General features: G+C 37.7%; 1 pseudogene across 1 annotated transcript in view; it reads right to left on the bottom strand.

Annotated features, from left to right (window-relative positions):
• Window positions 1-4,810: 4,810 nt before the first annotated feature.
• Window positions 4,811-8,306, bottom strand: part of LOC311236462 (corticotropin-releasing factor-binding protein-like) — a 33,001-nt pseudogene continuing 29,505 nt past the window's right edge. Inside the window, exon 6 of the transcript in view lies at window positions 4,811-4,968. The product of the transcript in view is annotated as a corticotropin-releasing factor-binding protein-like (transcript). The remainder of the gene's footprint in view (window positions 4,969-8,306) is intronic.

Genomic DNA, 8,306 nt, shown 5'->3' with positions numbered 1-8,306 from the left:
CCCCCCCCCTCTACAAGGACCACAATGGAAATAAGCTCTGAGCTTTCTTGTGTTTCATCCTTGGCAGTATCTCCTGCCTGTGCTCTTCTGTCACATGTTATTTTATATATTGTCAAATAAAGTCATTCATTCATTATCACTATCACCATCATCATTATCATCACCATCATCATCATCGTCTTATTCACCATCATCATCATCATCATCATCATCATCATCACAAACTAAATAACTGAAACAGCACTTATGAAGTAAAGAAGGAAGGAGGGAGTAAGGAAGTAAGGACAGGAGGGATGAGGTGAAGGGGACGTGGTGTCCTTGGTCTCCACCTCCTGAAGAAGAGTCTTCAGAACCAGCCTCAGGCCTCTGCTCCCATCCGGCCTCTCCGTCACAGTGTGCGTCACTCTCTGTCATAACTCCTCGTTGGTCATGACCCATCTGTGTGTGTGTGTGTGTGTGTGTGTGTGTGTGTGTGTGTGTGTGTGTGTGTGTGTGTGTGTACGTGCATGTGCGTGCATGCGTGTGTGTTTTTATGTGTGTGTATGTTAGAAAATAGAGAGTTAGCAGATATTGAAGATCCACAAGAACTATGGACAAAACTGAAAGAGAAACGTGGAAGCGTTGCAGACATGATCTGTGGTAAACCAGAAAGAGTTGAGAAACAAGAGTGGAGGACGAAAGACATTCTGCATGAGATGAAAAAGAGAGCAGACATGAAGAATGGGGACCGAAAAACTGAATACAACAGAGCAAAACGAAAAGTACAGAAGATGTGTAGAGAGAGATGCCTATCTAAAACAGTTGATGGTCCCTTTTTCTTGCACTTATCGTCTAAGACACTCTGTACAGTATTTTCTCACAGTTTCTGCATTTCTCAAAAGCAATGGCCAAGAAATCCTTCATGTTCAAAGCCCCTTCGGACTGAAACAACCTTCCGGTGATCAATCGATCCATATCTTCATTTTACCTCTTTAAAAACGCTCTATGCTCTAACTTCATGGTTAACTGCACATGCTTCCTTGGTGGGGCTCCTGCGCTGGTGAGGGGACGTGGGGCACAGCCGTCCTGTATGTGGGTGTTACGGGTTAGCTAGTTGGCTCTACTCCTATTTTTAGGCAGGGGGAGCCGATTGGTTGATTTGGGGCGCTCGTTGGGCGGGTTGATTGCTCCTCTTCTCCTGCCAGTCCTGGAGCTCAATATCTATTACATCCTGTATTCTACTCACCCTTTGACTGTTTTGTTGGGCCTTTCTCGTGGCGGCTGCCTGGCGGTGTCATCGCGGGGTTAAGCATATTCTGTTTGCCCTGCGGTGGCAGCGTCATGTGACTGCCGTGGAGTGGGCCTATCATGATGGAGACTGAGAGACATATCCTCTTATAATGAGAGACATATCCTCTTATAATGAGAGACATATCCTCTTATAATGAGAGACATATCCTCTTATAATGTGTACTGGTTCTGTTGTATTTTTGTATGTATCCTTTATTTATTTTTTGTTGTGTGTTATGTGTCTGATTCTGTATCACATTGCACAACATGTGGGACCCTCTCGAAAACGAGATACTGTATCTCAATGTGGTTTTCCCAATAAAGAATTTCAATATATATATATATATGTATAAAAGAGAAGTATTACAAAGAAAAATGCAAAGAAATTGAAGATCTAGACAAGAAGCACAACCCTCTCATGTACAACAAGATCCAACAACTAACAAGGAAGAGGAAAAAAACATCCCAAGGTGTCGGAGACAAAGAAGGAAAACTGCTCCTTGACGAGAATGAAATAATCAATAGATGGGCAGAGTATGTGGAAACACTATATGAAGGGTTAGCGTTATCAATAGATTATTATAGCAGAGTATGTGGAAACACTATACGAAGACCAGAACAGAACATCAGACACAGGAATTAGTCTAGAAGAGATAGAAAAAGTCCAGATCACGAAAAAAGAAGTGGAAGAGGCTGTGAAGTCACTGGCCACGGACAGATCACCTGGCGAGGATGAGATCAAGTCAAGTCAAGAGTTTTATTTGTCAAGGCATACAAGCATTATGCATACAGTGAAATGCGGGGGGTCATGCCCGCAGCGATTGTGCAATAATACAAGTAATAACAATAGGAATGAGAATAAGACATTTGTGCAATAATACAAGTAATAAGAATAAGACATAACAAGTATAATGTACATACAATTTACAAAAAGCATGGTAAGACATGCTAAGGTCCTGCGATAGTGCAATACACTGTTAGCTACGGATGAGGCACTGGGTCTTATGTACACTACTATACAATGCTATACTATACAGTCTACAGTTATACTATGTGTCCTTATGCTAACTTGCTATATCCATCTATTTACTATACAAGAACCACTCCCTATTTATTTTTTTAAGTGACCATTTCATTGTGTAAACTACATTTACATTTACATTTAGTCATTTAGCTGACGCTTTTATCCAAAGCGACTTACATGTTCTGTACGACAAGTCATCAGGAAGGGAACAACTCTATCAGCGTAGAAGGACTGGAGTATCTTCCCCGATACTCTGAACTTCCTTAACTGTCTCAGGTGGTAGAGGCGCTGCTTCACCTTTTTTACGACTGAGTCTATGTGTGTTGTCCATGTCAGATCCTCTGAGATGTGGACCCCCAGGTACTTAAAGCTGCTCACCCTGTCCACGGTAGCCCCGTTTATCCTCAGTGGTGTGTGTGTCTCTTGCTGTCTCCTCCTATAATCCACGATCAGCTCCTTGGTTTTACCAATGTTCAGGAGCAGGCTGTTGTCCTGGCACCAACGTTCCAGTACCTCAACCTCCTCCCGGTAGGCCTTCTCGTCGTTGTCCGAGATCAGCCCCACCACCACTGTGTCGTCTGCAAACTTCACTATGGAGTTGGAGCTGAACTTGGCCACACAGTCATGTGTGTAGAGTGAGTACAGCAGGGGGCTCAGAACACAGCCCTGGGGGGACCCGATACTCAGGGTGATGGTGTTGGAGGTCTGACCCCCCACCCTGACCGCCTGGGACCTTTCACTCAGAAAGTCCAGTACCCAGGCGCTCAGAGCGGAGCTCAGACCCAGCTCGATCAGCTTGTCCACCAGTCTGGTGGGGACTATGGTGTTGAACGCTGAGCTGTAGTCAATGAACAACAGTCTCACATAGCCCCCCTTCTGGCAGTAGAGGGTACTGCTGCCAGAGAGAACTAACAGGGACTGCTGACTCTTAACCACCAGAACTACAACGTATCAGGCCAGTTAGGGTACAGACCCTCGCCTGCACCTTGTGTATACTGTTTATTTTTCTTCATATTTTATTTATATTTTTATATATTTATTTATATTAAGAGTTAATTATATAATAAATTATATTTCAAAATTGTTTAAAGGGGAACTATTTTACTATTTCTTTCACTATTTGGGCACTTTTACACAATTCCTGTGAGTCTATGGAACACCTCTGTAATATATATATTTTTTTTTATTCATTGTTTTGTATTTCTAATCAAGTCCTCAAAAACAGCATTTTTCTACCTCAAGATTTCGAGCTGTTTTGAGCCTGGGCTGCAGGGCGGCTCCTAAACCACTGCGCAGCGTCGTCTTCGCCTGAACATTAACATGCAGCAGTGTCTCTCTGACATCACATATCAGCACATTTTCAAATGACTCAGTTCAGTGAGGGTGAATATTGTGAGAGGAGAATTGGAAGAATGCGCCAATATGAGAATTTTGAGACATAGATCATATTAATATAAGTTCACATAGCTAGGAAACAATGCTAAACACTCAAAAAGGCCATTTATAAGATAGTTCCCCTTTAATTCAATTTCTGTGTAAGTTAACAATAAGGGGAAAATAAACAAAACCCTCATTGAGTGCTTCATCATGCGGTTTTATTTGATTACAAAACAATAATTTTGATATAAATAAATATTCATAACAGTAATGAATGTACATTTACATTGAATACCCCCCTCCTGCACCTGTGAGACACAGCACATCCATTCAACAAAATAAACATAATTAAACGTTCATTTTAGCACCATTCCTCTCAAAAGCTAACGTGTAATGACTGTACAATCCCTTAACCCTTTCACTGCCACACGACAGCCGGTTAACCCTTTCACTGTGACAATACAGAAGGTTAGCCCTTTACTATCACACAACCGACGGCGATGCTCCATCATTAGCATCATTAGCTCCGCATTAATGATGCTAATGATGGAGCATCGCCGTCGGTCGTGTGATAGTAAAGGGCTAACCTTCTGTCGTGTGGCAGTGAAAGGGTTAAGCTGAATTTCCAATGAACACACAGATTTGACACAAAATATGAAGTAAAAAAAAACCTATAGTTATTCACAAAGTTAACACAAGGGAACACTTCATGTAAATGATGATACAATTCATAAAACATAATTAATTAAAAATAAGAAATAAGAAATAAAATCTCTGATTAAAGGCCCAGTCCGGAATCTGAGGCCAGCGGCCGCTGAGATCCTCCTTCCATTCAAACGACTTCTCCTTTTGAATCTCATTTTATTTCTGTTTATTTCACGAGGCTGACGATGTTTTGAACTAACAAATGAACTGTGCTGTCATCCGTTAGTTCTGCATTACAGGAAGATGGACAGATGGGATCATCATTTAATCAGCAAGTTCTTCTGTGCAATAATACCCACAACTGATATACACACACAAATTACATTATGGATTGGGGCTTTAAAAAACGCTGTTTGGCGGTGATGGACATTTCGCAACCCCAGCAGTCATGTGATAGATTTGGCAGAAGTGTGATGTCATTCGGCAGGTCGGACATCATTGGTCGTTGAAGCAGAAATCCTCCACGCTGTTGAGCTTGGTCCTCTGCAGCTCCTGGGCGCTCAGGGGCCGGTAGGTGAAGGACACTCGGTTGGTGAAGGACCCGCTGGACACCAGCCTGACCACCGTGTGGGCACAGCCGACCTGCACCCGGGCTGCCAGGGAGAGAGAGGACACTTTACACTTTCTGTTTCACCTGGGTTAACCCCAACCCTAACCCTTTCTGTTTCACATCTGTTGATACTATATCTATATCTGTACATACCTGTAGATACTATATCTATATCTGTACATACCTGTAGATACTATATCTATACCTGTACATATCTGTAGATACTATATCTATATCTGTACATACCTGTAGATACTATATCTATATCTGTACATACCTGTAGATACTATATCTATATCTGTACATATCTGTAGATACTATATCTATATCTGTACATACATGTAGATACTATATCTATATCTGTACAGTCCTGTAGATACTATATCTATATCTGTACATATCTGTAGATACTATATCTATATCTGTACATATCTGTAGATACTATATCTATACTGTACATACCTGTAGATACTATATCTATACTGTACATACCTGTAGATACTATATCTATACTGTACATACCTGTAGATACTATATCTATACTGTACATACCTGTAGATACTATATCTATACTGTACATATCTGTAGATACTATATCTATATCTGTACATACCTGTAGATACTATATCTATATCTTTACATACCTGTAGATACTATATCTATATCTGTACATACCTGTAGATACTATATCTATATCTGTACATACCTGTAGATACTATATCTATATCTGTACAGTCCTGTAGATACTATATCTATATCTGTACATACCTGTAGATACTATATCTATATCTGTACATACATGTAGATACTATATCTATATCTGTACATATCTGTAGATACTATATCTATACTGTACATACCTGTAGATACTATATCTATACTGTACATACCTGTAGATACTATATCTATATCTGTACATACCTGTAGATACTATATCTATATCTGTACATACCTGTAGATACTATATCTATATCTGTACATACCTGTAGATACTATATCTATATCTGTACATATCTGTAGATACTATATCTATATCTGTACATACCTGTAGATACTATATCTATATCTGTACATATCTGTAGATACTATATCTATATCTGTACATATCTGTAGATACTATATCTATACTGTACATACCTGTAGATACTATATCTATACTGTACATACATGTAGATACTATATCTATACTGTACATATCTGTAGATACTATATCTATATCTGTACATACCTGTAGATACTATATCTATATCTGTACATACCTGTAGATACTATATCTATATCTGTACATATCTGTAGATACTATATCTATATCTGTACATACCTGTAGATACTATATCTATATCTGTACATATCTGTAGATACTATATCTATATCTGTACATACCTGTAGATACTATATCTATATCTGTACATACCTGTAGATACTATATCTATATCTGTACATACCTGTAGATACTATATCTATATCTGTACATACCTGTAGATACTATATCTATATCTGTACATACATGTAGATACTATATCTATATCTGTACATATCTGTAGATACTATATCTATATCTGTACATATCTGTAGATACTATATCTATATCTGTACATACCTGTAGATACTATATCTATATCTGTACATACCTGTAGATACTATATCTATATCTGTACATACATGTAGATACTATATCTATATCTGTACATACATGTAGATACTATATCTATATCTGTACATACATGTAGATACTATATCTATATCTGTACATACCTGTAGATACTATATCTATATCTGTACATATCTGTAGATACTATATCTATATCTGTACATACATGTAGATACTATATCTATATCTGTACATACATGTAGATACTATATCTATACTGTACATACATGTAGATACTATATCTATATCTGTACATACCTGTAGATACTATATCTATATCTGTACATACATGTAGATACTATATCTATATCTGTACATATCTGTAGATACTATATCTATACTGTACATACATGTAGATACTATATCTATATCTGTACATACCTGTAGATACTATATCTATATCTGTACATATCTGTAGATACTATATCTATATCTGTACATATCTGTAGATACTATATCTATATCTGTACATACCTGTAGATACTATATCTATATCTGTACATACCTGTAGATACTATATCTATATCTGTACATACATGTAGATACTATATCTATATCTGTACATACATGTAGATACTATATCTATATCTGTACATACATGTAGATACTATATCTATACCTGTACATACCTGTAGATACTATATCTATATCTGTACATATCTGTAGATACTATATCTATATCTGTACATATCTTTAGATACTATATCTATATCTGTACATACCTGTAGATACTATATCTATATCTGTACATATCTGTAGATACTATATCTATATCTGTACATACCTGTAGATACTATATCTATATCTGTACATACCTGTAGATACTATATCTATATCTGTACATATCTGTAGATACTATATCTATACCTGTACATACATGTAGATACTATATCTATATCTGTACATACATGTAGATACTATATCTATATCTGTACATACATGTAGATACTATATCTATATCTGTACATACATGTAGATACTATATCTATATCTGTACATACATGTAGATACTATATCTATATCTGTACATATCTGTAGATACTATATCTATATCTGTACATATCTGTAGATACTATATCTATATCTGTACATATCTGTAGATACTATATCTATACTGTACATATCTGTAGATACTATATCTATATACACTACAGAAGGTTAACCCTTTCACTACCACACTACAGAAGGTTAACCCTTTCACTACCACACTATAGAAGGTTACCCCTATCACTACAGAAGGTTAACCCTTTCACAACCACACTACAGAAGGTTAACCCTTTCACTACCACACTAGAGAAGGTTAACCTTTCACTACCACACTACAGAAGGTTAACCCTTTCACTACAAAAAGTTAACCCTTGCAATACCACACTACAGACGGTTAACCCTTTCACTACCACATTACAGAAGGTTAACCTTTCACTACCACACTACAGAAGGTTAACCCTTTCACTACCACACTATAGAAGGTTAACCTTTCACTACCACACTACAGAAGGTTAACCTTTCACTACCACACTATAGAAGGTTAACCTTTCACTACCACACTACAGAAGGTTAACCCTTTCACTACCACACTATAGAAGGTTAACCCTATCACTACAGAAGGTTAACCCTTTCACAACCACACTACAGAAGGTTAACCCTTTCACTACCACACTACAGAAGGTTAACCTTTCACTACCACACTACAGAAGGTTAACCCTTTCACTACCACACTACAGAAGGTT

The sequence above is a fragment of the Notolepis coatsorum genome (genome assembly GCF_963971535.1).
Source record: "Notolepis coatsorum genome assembly, chromosome: 11".
In the NCBI taxonomy this organism is placed as follows: domain Eukaryota; kingdom Metazoa; phylum Chordata; class Actinopteri; order Aulopiformes; family Paralepididae; genus Notolepis; species Notolepis coatsorum.
Note: the sequence above shows the minus strand (reverse complement) of the source record. Positions and strands in the feature narration are given on the sequence as shown.